This window comes from Cygnus olor, chromosome 8 (genome assembly GCF_009769625.2).
Source record: "Cygnus olor isolate bCygOlo1 chromosome 8, bCygOlo1.pri.v2, whole genome shotgun sequence".
NCBI lineage: Eukaryota > Metazoa > Chordata > Aves > Anseriformes > Anatidae > Cygnus > Cygnus olor.
Genome location: NC_049176.1, coordinates 28784040 through 28799750, shown reverse-complemented (window position 1 = coordinate 28799750; position 15711 = coordinate 28784040). Strand labels below are relative to the sequence as shown.

Below are 15711 nucleotides of genomic sequence, written 5' to 3'. Positions count from 1 at the left end.
GGCAGCTGACCTAACTCCAAGCAGAGCGCAGAGGGGTGGCCGGTGTGGGAAGCTGCTCCACAACTCTCAGTGGCTGCTTGTGCTCCTGCGTGCCTTTCCATTAAACTAATGCCCTCAGCAGGATCAGGCAAGAGGCTGTGTTGTTTTTTTTTTTTTTTCTTTAAAAAACAACAACAAACAGCTCTAGACTTCAAAAGCAGAAATGGTCACCTTTATCCCTGCATGTTCTTTCCAAGGTAAGAGGTAATCTTTGTTAATATTTGTGACTATGCTGTTGTCAGCAGTAAATAACTTTATAACTCTCTGTACCTTGAAATCCCTTCCCTTCAGGTGTTACTGCAAGTCCCAAACTTTTTAGCACTAGGAAAGCTGGGAAAACTGCCTGGCAGGAAATGAAAAGACATGGGAGGAACTTTTCTGGCACTTCCCATATAGTTTAAATAAAAACTTGGGTTTTAGTACAATGATGTAAATATATACCTTAGAAACATACTACTTAACTCTTTGGGGAAATGATTTTGGTGCCAGATTTTTTAGAACACTGTACCCGTTTCATGAGTATATATTTGAGGGGAGATCAGATGTTTTCCTGCATGATGTTTATGGCCAAAGAGGTAAGAGGAAAAAGATACCATCAAAAGAGAGGCAGAAAATACTAAGAATTATTAGAGAAGTAACAATATTAACTTTTCAGAGCAGGCAGTCTTAATGTCTTTTTTTTTCCTTAAAATACAGATAGGCATAATTTCAACTGGAGCGAGTCTTGCTTAAGGTCACTTCTCCAGATGACTAGGTAACTGTGTATGTTTACCTTCCCTGTTACCAAAATGATGCCCTGAAACTTGCAGCTACTGTGTGTCCAGAGACCAGTTCCTTACAGGAAGCACAGAGCTGTCTCTTCTGACTGATTTAATTTGGGGGGGTGGGACACACATTTTATATGATCTTTATCCTGTGAGGCGTTGTTTTAATGTTTTAACTGTCTGGTGGTGATATCCTTCCACGTCGTAGCCCAAGTGTCAAGGTAGGCGAGCGTTCAGATGCTGTTTGCTGCTGCCAGAGGAATAGGCTTGTAACAACACCAACCAAACAAAGGGTTACTAGGAGGATACTGCAGTTTGCCAAGAGTACATTTTGCTGATGTCAGCAACCCGGAAGGTAAGTTGATTTTGACCATATGTAGGAATAGACAGCAGAGGGATAATACACAGCACTGCTGGGTGTGGTTTTACAGGGATTTAGCAAGTGCCAACTAGCAAAATAAGCAGGGCAAGGAGATTAATTACCTGCAAAGGTGCCTGCTTAACTCAACAGTGCTGGGTTATGGAATAGATGTTACTAGCAAGCATTTTGCTTAATCACCTAATTACGCAAAAAAATAAATACATTATATAAAATACTATGTTAATTAAACACAGCTGAGTGACAGTCTGCTCCACCCCATCCTAATGCGCGCACAGACACTTCGCGTTGCGGTTACGTCTCGTCCCTCTCCAGCACGACGCTCCGTGGCACCGGCACAAAGTCACCGAGGAGCAGCGCTGCTCCCTACGTGGGCACCGGCCGGCCGGCGTGACGTGGGCTGCTGGGCTCGGCCCAGCCCGGCAGAGACGCTGCCATCGAGCAAGGTGGGTTTTGGTGCCAACGTGCAGAGCCGCAAGGAGACGAGGGGCACCGGAGCACGAATCCTTTCTTAGACCTCGTGTCAGGATCAGGCCCGAGACGAGGCAAAGAAAGTTTGCGTCGCCTCCGTCTGTTTTGTACACAGCGTGGTGGGCTGTGAGCCTGTCGCTGCATGGTTCACTTCAGCAGAGACTAAAATTCAGCACTCTTCGCGTATTACTAGATGGCTTGGTAATCAATACACATGACTGTAATGAAAGACATGCGTGCGTTTATATGTGGTGAAATGTAAAGTTTTAACACCTACTTAACTCGAGATTAAAATTGCCTAATGCTTTGTGCGCCTCGCTTTTATAAGGAAAAGTCAGCTCTCTTTGAGATTCAGAAAGAAACTCTCTTTTTGTTGCCCCAGCTGTACTCACAAGGGAATATTTTGCAAATAACAGCATTGTGAACATGTATTTTGTTTGGCTGTGAGTGTTGTCAACGGATTCAGGAAGTGAAGTCAGAAAAAGGCAGGGTTTCAAACAGGGCAGGCTGTGCAGAAATGCCTAGGCAAAGAGCGGCTAATCAGAACAACATGTTTGGGTTACGGAGATATTAATTAGAATTTGGGTCTGTGCTAACAACGGCAAGCACCTCACACTTCTGTCCCAGGAGCAGAGGTGAGCTGCACTGGGGGTTTGACCGTGATTACTGCTGAATACTTTTAAATCCAAATTACTTGTCATTACAGAAATAGCAGCAATGATCTAACTTATTCTAGTGGCACAGAGTTGCGTACCAGCCGGTTTTAACCTCAGAGCACAGCAGCAGAGCCCTTCGTTGTTGAATTGCCCGATTCTCTGCAGGTCTGACCTCAAACCGTGGCACTTCAGTACCAGCCTAAGGCAGCGCGTGCCCACCTAATGGCAAAGCCCAACAGCCAAGAGATGCCTTGGCTATCTTTCCGTTTTACAGGAACCTGTCATGAACTGCAGAGTATCCCTCTAAACCTGCGTGGAAAACAGACTGACAGTTTTGTCCCATGCAGAAGCCTAGGGAACACGTACGTTTAATATTACCCCTCGTGCCTTCTCTGTTCTCCATCTCTTCCTCCCAACCCGTCCCCAAGACATGGGTAAAACTGGAGATTCACCCATACCAAGAAACTTAAACTAGTTCAGGCAAAGTTTGGTATATTGAAAAAAAAAATAAAATTGCGATCATAAGTGAACACAAAATATTGCTAACAGGCAGACGGACAGCAAGGAAATAATATTTGAAATTACTGTATACAGAAACCCATTACAAAGCACAATCTACCTCAGTAACATTCGCTATGGGTCAGGTAGAAGGAAGGTGGTATTAACCTTCCAGCTAAAGAAAAGGACAGTGCAGGTGGGTTGCTTTTTGAGAAGGGATCATTCCAGAGAAGTGCTTGTTCTTTAGAATTACATGCGCTGCCAGCACCCCTGCCTGCACCCAAAGACTGGCGGCAGTCCTAATTCTACACATATACATTATCGTGTGTATCGAACAGAACTGGTGCTTCTTACAAAGAGAACTTGTAGAAAGTCATCATATAATTTACCATGAAAGCCTCTGACTACTTAAACAGTTTTAAAGTGGCTTTGCACAGCAGGGCCCTCCTTTCCAATTCTGCGCATTATTCTTTGCGGTACGTTTTTGTTAAGGAACAATGGAACTCCAGAAATCAAATTAGATGTTCATCATGGTCCCTTCTGTCCTTAAATATTCAGAAATAGTAGAAACAGAGTTATAATGGGAAAGCACAGCTTTTTAAAGAGTTAATTAAATATTGAAAATGCTGCTAGTTTTCTCAGTTACACAGTAACAACAGACATTAGGGGGAAAAAAAACTAATTCAGAAAAATGAGTGAAGTACATAACCTATTTTTGAAATCTTTAGTAAGACAGAACTGAATAGGTTATGACCTGACCTGATTAATCTAAATCTCTATAAAATACCTAGAAACTAACTCTGTAAACAAAAGCAGAACTAACATTTATCCTCCTCAGTCTCACAATCACTTTGTGTTTTGAGCCTTGAATTCTACAAGCAATTTTTATGTTGATGCCATAAACAAAAGGACCAGCAACTTGCTAGCAATCCTCCAAACTGACCTTTGTTCTTTATTCTCTTTTAAATCTAAAACAATTCCTGTGAAACCTGGCAGCTTAATAACACCGAAGATGTGGGAAACAGGACACAATTCCAGCAGATGGAGCTCAAAAACAAACAGTCCTGGAACAAGCTGCACAGATACCTGCAACACGAGATTCTGCTTAGACGGTGTAGTAGCCAGAAAAGTCGTCAGAGGAAAGCTGCTATCATGCAGATGTTTAAAAATATATAAATAAAAAATTAAGAATTAACAGCTCCACTAAATTCTTAAAATAATCACTGCAATGAGTAGGGAGATCCTGCATCATAAAATAATCACAGTTATTTCAGAGGACCCAAAGGGTCCAAAACCCAGCACCTCTGTCTGTTTTTCTGAACTCTCATCCAGGATACTAACTTAATGGGGATGACTCCTGTTATCACGCCTTTTACATCTCAGATAACAAGTCACAAAAACATGCATGATGCAGGTACGATCCAGTGAATGTTGCTATTCAAACTCACAGAGAAATTCACATAGTACCCGGTAACGAAGAGAGTTAACTTCAGAAGTTTGAATCTCCACTAGATAGATTATTGGCAGGTTTAAAAGCACAGCTTAGTACTACAAAAATTGAAGCCTACCTATTTCAAGTAATGAGATTTCAAAGTTGCTGACCTCTGCATGACCACAAATCACAGCACCTTGGCAGCTTGTGAATGAAAAGTTCATTTTCATCCAAAAGTAGTTTTAGAACTTTTAACAATAGTAAAAATTGTTGGCTGCTGCACCCACCTTACAAGCTTTGGTTGTTGCTTTATTTTCACCTTGAAAAGTCAAACACAAAGTTCCTCTTGAAACAAAGCCATAACACTTCAAAGATATGGGTAAGGATTTATTCAGTTAGGTTATCTAGGTTAGGAGGCACCACGGGTTCTCTTTATAATCAACAGAAAAGCACATGCATCTTCAGAGAGAGGAGCTTGGGTAAACTACATGGCTAACGGGAAGTGCCTGTAAGTCAGCTGTCTCGTTCTTTAACTTAAAAGCCTCTACTCCGATAGGATGAAACCTGGCTCTAATGATTACCTGATTAGGATCAGCAGACAATTCCTTTTACTAAACGGAAAAGTTCTGTAAACATCCACCATGTGTTAGCAATGAATAACTTTCCATATGCAAAGTTTTATTCTACTGCATCACACATATAATGTACGCTATTTTTCCCTACAAACAATAAAGTATCTCCAAACATTAACTGTTCAAAACTCTTTACAACAAGTCATTAAAAACAAGACTCATTACGAACCCTCCAGTGGTATGTCTGGGCCCCAATCAAGATATGATCCTTATCATGCTGAATAATCACTAAGTGTCTGACCCAAATACCTAAAAGGGAGAAAAGGAACCCAAAATCTCAAAACGCACCTTTAGTTTTCCTGTTTGGCTTTGCTATCATACAGATCGCCCATTCTCCCTCCTGACTGAACCAGTTAATTTCTAAATATAAATATTCTAATCATTTAAAAAAATTGCTTTTATACGTCAAATTACATAAAAACTACGTAAAGCTATGCTCTAAGCATAGCTGCCTTTAGGAGTGACATTACAAGAATTTACAGTTAGTCTGCAACAAGATTACCGAACAAAGATAGCCCTTGAAAAGCTAGCAGCAAAGTTTCCTTCTTTAAACGATGGAAAGCAAGCAGAATTTAGTGGTCTTTGTCCAGTTTCCTTCTCCTTTAAACAGAGATTTCTAACCAGTATCTTTCCAGTGCAGCACCGCAGGAAGCAGCACATCTTTATCTAACTTCCCGCAACATCAGGTTTCAGGGCTGTGACCTGTGAAAAAGCAGGCCACTCTTCTCTGTGCACTTTCAGCTGGGCTTTTAATATTTTAGCTTGGTTAGAGACTTCTGAATTTTATTTGCCACTTCTGCACTGCCCAAACCATCTAAGCTTAGTGTATTTAGGGAAGTGCTCCTGGCTGAGCCTCAGTGCTACTTAACAGCTTTTACTTCTGTCTAATTTTGCAAAAGTAACAATAAAGTTGACCGATATTTCTATTTTTTCAAAATACTGATTGAACAGTTACCAAAAAGCAGCACAACTCCTAACGATGCTACACAGAAATACCAGTTCTGGAAATCAGGCCACTGATACGTACTGGGAAGGAAACATGTTTAAAAATCATAGTGTATTCTCATGTTGGGTAACAGGGATGTCAGAATCTCTAGCGTAGAAGGAAAGAAAACAAGCAAGGGCAAAACATTTTGTCCCAAGAGACTTTTTCTCGTACCAGGAATTTGCTGAGCCTCAAACCAAACTCTTATCTTCACCAGAAAGTTACACGGCTCTAGCTCTTTAAAACGGATAGTTTAAATTAAAACATTAAAAGATGCACACTCTTATTTCACTGATTTTGATACAACCTGGGGCCTTGCTGCATGACCTTGGGTAGCTTTAGCTGCGGTGTTTTAAGATATCAATGAAATAACTTAGATTTACCTGCCAGTTTGTGGACTGCAGTAGCTGAAGGGTTGGCCACCAGTGCTGCAAGGGCTGCTGCTGCCAGGCAAGCAGGGACAGATCAGCCACCAGGCCTTGATGCACATAAGCACTTTTTTTTCACATTGGTGCCAGCTTGAGCAGCCACCTTTTCCCTCCTTCTTTACATCTTCTTTTCCACTTATTTATGTTTATGCTGGTGGAACTTCTTAGAATATTGCAGGAAACTGATCGTCTAGAAATAACCTGGCCAAAAGGAAAAAAAAATATAGTGGTTTGTTTTTTTCAATCTGCATTGCTTCCCTTATTTGATTAAGCAGACAGCCCCACAAACACTGAAGTTATGGGGGTCATGGAGCAGCAGAACCTCAGTGCCCGTAACCAGCAGTAGGGATGTGGCATCCTCTGAAAGAAATGCTCATTAGCAATCTCCAAATTACCAGAAATTGAGTCAGAATTCTTAAATTCACTCTTCCCAATTTAAACTGCGCTACAAAAATGCCCAGGCAGCTCTTGCACCAGTTTTAATAACTTAATTTGAATTCACACTTTGGGTTAAACAAGCCCAACTTCCCATATGGACAAACCTATAAAACGTGGTTTGACTTTCACAGCGAACAATTTTCATGCGCCCATTAACTTGAACAAGAACTGGGAGTCCTTAGTGTACCTGCTTATGAAACTGCTTTGTGTGAGATGACTAACTTTGTGCATATATATTTAAAATTATTTAAGAGGGCAGCGAGGTTATTATTCAAAGTCTTACAAATGGAATTTCTTGCACATGCTCCTGATGTTGGCTTCCATGTCTGTTTTGAATTTACTTACAAAATACACCAGCACACCCAAAATTAGTTACAAGCTATTTCCTTGGCCCCCTCTGTTCACTGTTCATCATTCTTATGTGCAGAAATTGCTTCTGTGTTTTTCACTGGACAGGAAATGCCAGACTGGCAATATGAGAAAGGCTTGGTTTTTAACTTCATGTCAATTGTTGTTGCTTCCACGGTTATGTGCCTGTGGGTTGAACGGGCATCTGGGTTAATGAAATGCTGGTACTGTTAGTATCTGTGGCAGCTATTTGCTACTAGCAACGCCAGGTACATTTCCAATCAAACTCTAGAGGTAACAACAAAGTGACAAAAGGAACAGGGTAATGAGCTCAGGGAACAGAAGATCTTACCAAGTTACTCCTTTTCTGCTAGAAACAGCTCAATTCCCAAATCTGTTGCAAATTAAGGACATAAGCATCTCAGTTTAGGAACAGTACTGCCTGATGTTCTGTAGTCTTTCTCATGGTATTCTCTCTTGAATTTCAATTCTAAGTGTCCTGCCATGTCCACAGCCTGATCTAAGAAGGAAAAGCCAACGTTATCCCCTTTGGGAAGACGCCATGCAGCTCAGCCACAGACATGCGGGCCTGGCACCCTGTGAAAAGCACAGTACTACTGGCCTCATCCTTTCCCTTCCTCTTTAGGGGGCTCTAGCTCCTACAGAGGCAGTAATGCTCTAAGGGCAGTAAGAAGAAATAGAACTCCTTGTCCTGTACCGCTGCACAGAAACGGGCACAAGCGAGATCTAGCAATTAACATCCAAAAATAAAACCAGATTCCTCACTGCTTCTAGGGTTCAGCTGGTCTCACAACAGACAGCAGCACTGTAAGTAGCGAATCTGAGTTTAAATCCCAGGTACAGCTTTACACGGGACTAATCCATAGTCACACACAAGGCTTCTCACAACACCTCTTTGTGTGAAGCACAAGGAAGATCTATGGTGCAGTCCAGGTCTTAGCTTAAAAAGGAAAACCAACAACAAAAAAGACAACAACAACCCAAAAGTCCCAAATCTAAGAACTGTTTCTAGGCCTAAATCCTCTCTCTGGTTCAGATCTTCAGAATGCTCTGGGCTTCACGGAGATCTGCACTCTGACTTGAATTACTTGAAGACTCAAAGGTACGTGAGACTCAAAAGTGAGTCTCAGAGTTGAAAAGGAGTTTTATGAGTAGAGGTTAAAACCAACAAAAGCTCTCCATGCAGCCAGTAAAAATGCTCACTTTTGCCTATACAACCAAAAATGATCATTTATAATGATGAAGCCCCCCAAACAAGCCAAAGGCTGTTTAAATTCATCAGAAGAGTCAGAATAGAAGTAAAGCTCTCAAAGACTATTTTAATACCTTGTTATTTCTTTCATTTTCAACCATCAGTATTTGCCTAATCTAAAGCCTATATGTTTTGATTCATTAATTAAACTATATTTAAACATTGCTATACTTTGATCTAAAGCTGGAGTACTAGGACAGGCTTCACAGCACTGATATTTTTAATCTCATTTGCTGAGTATATGCCTGCTGTGCCCAACGTCACGAGCCTCATCCTCATCTTGAGTTTAGGTATTATTTGATACTTCACGCTCTGGGATTCCTTCCTTAAGTCTAAAACCTCAATTTAAGCCAGCTGTTAAACAATAACTAGACATGTGTGGAATTTTCCCACTCAGTGAAAATGAAAACTAGATTTTATTTTTTATTTTTTTTAAGATTTAAAGTCCATTGTGGGATGGCTCGTTTTAAATAAAGACAAAGAAACCATCAAGGTTGGTTCACCTGTGTAATGTGAAAATGATCCTGTGCGACATAGCTGCATGTATTATTTCATGCCTCATCCACGTTATGGTTTAATTTACAAAGCTATGTTGTCTTTTTTAACTTCCAATTTTACTGTTACATTATACAGTTTGCTTGAAGCAGATAGCGTTAAGTCTGAACATATTTGTCCTCTCAGCCCGTTCTTTAAGCTGTGACATCCTTCAGCTGGCACTGAAGTCTGGTGTCCCCTCTGTGCTGCCATTCGCAGACAGTCACCTAGCATCGAAGTAAGGAGCACGTGGGCTGCTGCCTGTGCTACCTTGCTCCTGTGCCTCACTTTTACCCAAGACAGCATGTGTCTCTAGCAATAGGATGGAGAACAAACCGCAGTCCATCCAAGCACTGTGTAAGCTGATATTATTAAAATACAGAAAATGTTAGCATTGAAATATATAGATTTTAAATACCGCTTCAATCTCAAGAAAATGGGCTCCAGAAAAACACAGTTCTACCAGACGCTGTGGCATGTGAAGGGTTAAAATCGATGAAGTATTCAAAACTAACAGAATGTTTTCCTGTAAACTCCTTCTATGGTGTGATCTAGGGGAAGGTCCAACTTAAGTGCTGGATGTTCATACAGGATTTCCTATGACTAATGCTGTCAACATTCAAAACTTTTAATTTAAAATGTGGGCGTTCTACACAGATAGGAAATTTACCATTTAAGATTTCTTATTCAAAAATGAATGAAAATTACTCCAATTTTCAGATTCATTTGCTGTACATGGAACGATACATAAAAAAAGGAAGTCACTAAGTGGCATATGCTGGGATCGCCTGCCAAGCTTTTACACAAGTCTTTTATATCTGGATAGGATCCACAGGAAGCTTGTACAGGAAGGCCTTTTCCTTCCTTATTTTTGAAAAGCTTTGTTGGATGGAAATTATGCCAGTGAGTAGAAGAGGAGGAGGGGGGAGCAAACTACCATTCTGGTGGGTTTGGTGCCAATCCATGCAAAACTGAAAGTCATATTGAGATAACATTAATGCATCCTGTTGTAAAATAGACCAACAACAAGCAAACCCGCAGAACACAGGAGATATTTAATAGTTTTTGATTTAAAAGACTCAAAGAAAAGGAACAGAGGTACCAATTCAGAACAGTATGGGAAGTAGAACTCTGGGCTGTAATCTGCCAAAATTAAGCTAAATTTGCCAATATTTCTAGAAAATAGATCAATAGATGGCCTTGTATAGTCCCTAGTAAGCTTGCTCTGAATTCTGTTGCAAGCTCTGACTAGTTCAGATAAATTTAATAGTGCTACTTTATTGAATTAAGCATGAATTCAATATAGTTTGAGCTGTCACTACAATATCCCTTCTTTCACTTCTTAATGTCATGCTGATCCCATTCTCACAATGCTACATTAACACTTAGCTGAAACTAAGCTTTCCCCACGTCTTGTGACAAAAGGAAAAAAAGGGTGATTTTCTAGCTCTTCTCTTTACTTATTGTAGCTAGTTCACTGCGCAAGAACTTGTTAAAAAAAATCACTCTTTTTTCCTTAATCTGAGTCTTTTAAAAATCCCTAGCAGACATACTACTACTCTGTGTACTATTATGGGATATATATTGAGCCAAAGACTGCTTTACTGGGAACCATAACAGCAGAAAACAGACCTACAGGTAGGCTACAATGGCTGTAGGTACCTCTTCAGCATCCACCACGTCAGCTGGCAGGAGTCCCAGAAGTCTCAGAGAACAGAAATTAACCCTGAGAGTCTTGTAAACCCAAAATGGCTATTTAGGCAGGCAAGGAAAACAATTCTTAAATAGGGAATGCTTCTACTGCACAGCAGAGGAGACAGAAGTTGCAAATTAATGGGTTTGATGACAGAGGAAAAAGGGGAATAGGGGACTTTAAATGTCTAAGACAGTATTCAAAGGAAGACGAGTAAAGTAGTATACAGGGTACAATGGAAGACATCAAAAGCATCATAAAGAATGACGGAAGAGTATGCAGCTCTTGCACAGGCTTTTGGTGGAGGTGTGCAATTCTCTCCAGCTGGACATTAGAACCAATTCAGAGCATGAAAGCTATTATTAAAAAAAAAAAAAAAAAAAGAAGAAGGATGCTGGTATGCTGGTGTAATGAGTCAGGCGTGTGCTTTGTCCTCAGAGTAGCTATGGCACAGGTAACAACTGTATGTAATCAGCTGCTGTGAGAAAAGGCATTCCTAGAGGAAAGAAAATCCATGCTGATGTGTTTTCCTTGCTCTTGTGACCAAAGCTAGTTTAAAAAAAGCCTGTTTGTGCAGCCAACATTTCTCTGCTCTCAGGGTTTTCTACAGGAATAAGGAATAAAAAAAATAGTTTAAGGAAAGGGAAGAGAGAAGTCTGAAATGAAAGCTCCGGTTCAGATGAGACTGCACATGATTTGCAAAGCGATGGAAACTGAGGGGGCAGCTAGGTCATGCCTTTCCCCTGCTGGATGAATCACTCTTTGAATGGAAATTTGAGTAGGAAGACATAATGGCTTGGGAACAAAGAGAGCTGCTGGAATATCACAGGTGCAGCTGAACAGAGAAGGATGTTTTGGGATATGCCAAGGAAAGCAAACGCCATGAATCTGGAGGAGTTGTCAGGGCTTTGTGATTTAGGGAGCGACCCAAGTCAGCACGGGTGTCTCACGTGGAGTCAGACAGGAGGAGGGCTGAGGCCCTGATCCAGAGCAGCAGCTAATCACTTCCTCCGTGCTTCAGCACGGTTCTGAATTCAGAAAGATAGAAGCCGCTAATGTTTTACTGAAGTTTTTGGGAATCAAACCTGCACTCCAGTGAAGCACCTCTCTATAGTCAACTATATACTTACACACTTTCTGAACTGGAGCCAAGGTGAGGCACGGGAATCCAGATGCTGACAAACAAGGAGACACAGACGGTCTGGGGAACCAGCACAGTCAGCCAAAGCCAGAGATCAAATGAGGGACAGGGGAAGCAGTCAGAAGTGGAATGAGGAGATAACATGAAAGAATTGATGCTCTCTGCCTCAGAAAACACTAGCAAGAGAAATGCTGTGAAACAGAAGAAAAGCTACCAGCCAAATTACAGCATTGTGAACAGATTAAAACACTAACAAGAAAGAAACAGTACATGGTGATGATTTGATAGCATTGCTATATACCAGGCGAGTTAAACTTTGTTTTGATGTACAACAAGCATAAACAAACGTAAGATGATTTTAACTAGTTGACCAGGATGGAGTTCAACTGAATCACAATATAGGTAAATGGGAAAAAAAGAAAAAAAAGAAAAAAAGAAAAGAAAAAAAAAAGGAAAGAAATGCTTCCATAAAATCTTTTCCAGGAAAAAAGGGAGGAAAAATCCTGATTTAAAAAAAAAATGTATAAAAAGCCCCTTGAATAATTTGAATTGTCCGAAGACTAGAAAAGTGCTATAATTTAGATAGAGTAGTGAAGATCTAATGGTGATAGACATATGAAGGCAGGTAGAATTTAAGTGAAACTTGGATTTTAGCCATTTAACATGAAATAACTGAGAACAACCTACTATTTCTCTAAATATAGAATACTAGAACAAAAGAAAAAAATAAAAAAGTAATGAAGACAAGCTAAACCAGCATTGCCAGGCTCTCTGTTAGCCCTGAGTTGCCTTGCCTTTCTGTACGGTGGTGAACGATGCTACTGAAAAACTGAGAAACAAAGAAATAATAAAGGAATTTCTTCCACTGAAGATTCACAAGGTTGCGCTGAATTTTTGACCCAGTGCTTTACCAGTCCTCTGTAAAACTACAGCAGTAAGAAAAACCTGAAGGACCGACAGTGAAATAGCTACCTCTCCAAGCTCAGGGAGCAGGGAATACGGGAACCATTTTCAAGGTAAACAGGGAGAGAGACAAGAAGCAGAACTAGAATATTAAGAAAAATAATAATAACCAAAGCTTATGGAGGCCTGGATGACAGCTACGGAGAAAGCAAGAGATGCAGGGAATCTCCTCCTATGTACAAGCCCATCAGGAAGACCAATTTGACTCAGCCAGGCCCAATTGCCCTCAGACAGCTTTAAGGAGGGAAATTACCTGAGCCCCCAGTCCCTACTGTCTGCTTTCCCATTTACAAATACTACAGTAGCTTTTTCCTGCTGCTGGTGTTACTTGAACCTAAAATTTACCACCGCTAATTCAGAAGGCACACTGTGTCTTTTACAGAGTAATTATAAAGTAGTTTTTCTTACCAGAATAAAAAAAAAATATTGAGATGGTTTTCCACACTGAATTAAAAAGTTTTATATTTCTTCAGGTTCAGAAAAAACAACTGTGGAACTAAAATAAATGGTTTTGAAAATTCTTTTGACATAATAAATAAAATTTATATACATAAATGGATTCCTCAGAGAGGGGAAAATTTCATTGGGAGGGGGGAGACTTCATTGGCAAGATATTGTTTAGGTAAATGTCTGTACAATGTCTGATGCTTGACATCTAACTGTAATACCTTAATAAATAACAGCAATTAAAACTGGTTTATGATGTGCCAAAACATTATTTCCTTTCAAAGTCCCATTAGTCTCTATTAATCTCTACAGCATTTTATAATCAGTAGGAACAAAATCCTGCTTGCATACTGGTTTGAATTCAGAGCAGTTCTCCACAAGCTACTGTAGCTCTGCAAAGCAAATCAGGCCAAAAGGCTTCCGCAGGAGATGTGGTGGCACCACCACGGTCACCTTCTGGGAGCAACGCTGCCTGCAAGGGGAGCCCCGTCAGCACAGGGGCCGTGGGGAGGGAGGATCCTGGCCTTCAACAGTTAAAGAACTTTAACGAAGTATTTCCTTCTGTAAGATTTCACTGACAAAGTGTACGTTCCTGACTCAAAACCACAAGGGCTTGTTTGGTTTAAAATGGGAAAAAAAAATCTGCCTGTTCTGGAAAAAAAAAAAAAAAAAACAGAAAAACAAAACAAACCAACTCGCCTGCTCTCCATTTGGTTTTGCTGATCCCTGAAGATGCCTCAGCATTTAGTAACTTAATACTCGTACTTCATTTACATTTCATGCTAATGACTTGAGGACTAACATCTCGCCATAACTGCTTTCTGTTAGGGTTGGGGTGAAAAGACAAATTTAAACACCTAAAATGATAAGGTAAAAATCACAACATTGATACAACTTCAAGCCAATTATTGGAGAATGGTTTCTCCTCATTAGTAAAATCAGTATTAGTGTCCATATGGGTTTAGGAATTAACAGACAAATTAGTTCTTAAATTAAGCTTGTGACAGCAAAGATTTCTGCAGAATAAATGCGTATGGAAACAGACAACTCTTGATAATCACCAGACGTAAAAGTAGTTATTTTTCTTTTTTGCCCTTTGCATTATGTAAATTTCAGTAACTAAATGCATATTTCATCATATCATCGCCAACAATTTTTCTGTTTGTTTCAGGGTAACTTTTACCCTATTTATTATGTCTTGAAACAAGCACCTTGCTTTTCCTCAGCTGTGCGAAGCTAAATTAGAACACCTTTTTTCCTTCTACCACTGCTACATTGCTTCTGGGAAAACTACCTGGTGAGTAATTCCATGGAGAATTTGGAAGAATACCTAAATCTAATTACTCAAAAAACCTGAACGGCAAAAAAAAAGCTGTCTAAGTAGTTTGGTCGCTCTTCTAAAACCTCACTAATATATCCACGGTGAACAGAAAAACAATCCCAATCCTCACTTTGGATGATTTATGTAACGTTGGGCCTCACTTCTGCAGTTCGATCCGGATACACAGTCTGCTCTCACAGCGTTTACAGCCATCTGTGGCACTTCACCGATGGGTATTACCCACTTACAATACCCCAGGATGGAATCTCATAAAAGTACATACTAATCTTTGGAAAAATAACATTTTGCATTGCAGAAGTGCAGCACTTAATAGGATCTTCATTTGTTTATACTTGAGGAAATGGTATTGTAGTGTTAGGATAACATTGTTTGTGACCTGCATTGTAAATAGACTAAAATACCTGAGTTATTATATCAGCTGTTGTATTATTACTTAGTATTTTGAAGGCATCCATGACTTTTGGAGGAGGCTGGGGAGCCGTGCTGTCTGCGAGGCAGCTTTTTAAGGACAGGACCTGGCACGGGGCACTCGGCAGGGGTGGTTCAGTGCTGCCAGCACGCAAGCTGCAGAGAGGATGAGATGGGAGCCCAGTGCGCGGGGTGAGGTGCAAAACACGAGGCTGGACAGATCAGCTTTCCCCCCTCCAGGAGGCCCCAGCCGGGCCCCCGAGGGCAGGCATGTTCTCGTGTGCCAGTGCCGCTGGGAGGATGGCACTGCTCCTGGGAATACCTCGCGTTTAAATACCAGCCGGGCAGAGGCTTCCCAGTACCAGGAAGGCCCCAGGTCTGCTCTGGGCAGAAATGTGACTAAACACAAACAGGACCGCTCCGTGCCAAAGCTCCCCTTTCGACTTCCCTAATTTATTGTCGTTAATCTTCAGGCAAAACCAAGCACTACACTTTGTCTCTCTTGCAGACGTTCTGACTAGTCAGCTTCTCTTCCAGTGTTATAATAAGTCAAGTACGCTCTAATCATCACCACGAACACTTCATACGCTGCTGTTTCTCAATCTAACTATACCTAAATATAGTTCAACCTCAACTAGCCAGGCCACACTTAGATTTCTGGTTATCCAGAGCAAAGCTTTATTCCTGAGCCATGTTTGTTAATGACAATGCCTTGATTACCCAGATACGTTTCCCCATCCCTTATGTTTAGATAATGACGTTGGCTTTGCTATCTCTTACAAACTGGTTATTCTACAGTGAGATATGTTTCCAATAAACAGCTGGCATTACTACAAACAA

The 15711-nt window shown here is 40.7% G+C and overlaps 1 long non-coding RNA gene across 1 annotated transcript in view; it reads right to left on the bottom strand.

Moving 5' to 3' along the window:
- Positions 1 to 277: 277 nt before the first annotated feature.
- LOC121074008 overlaps positions 278 to 15711 on the bottom strand; it is a 22947-nt gene continuing 7513 nt past the window's right edge. Inside the window, exon 3 of the long non-coding RNA XR_005822052.1 lies at positions 278 to 6485. This is a non-coding gene — a long non-coding RNA (uncharacterized LOC121074008). The remainder of the gene's footprint in view (positions 6486 to 15711) is intronic.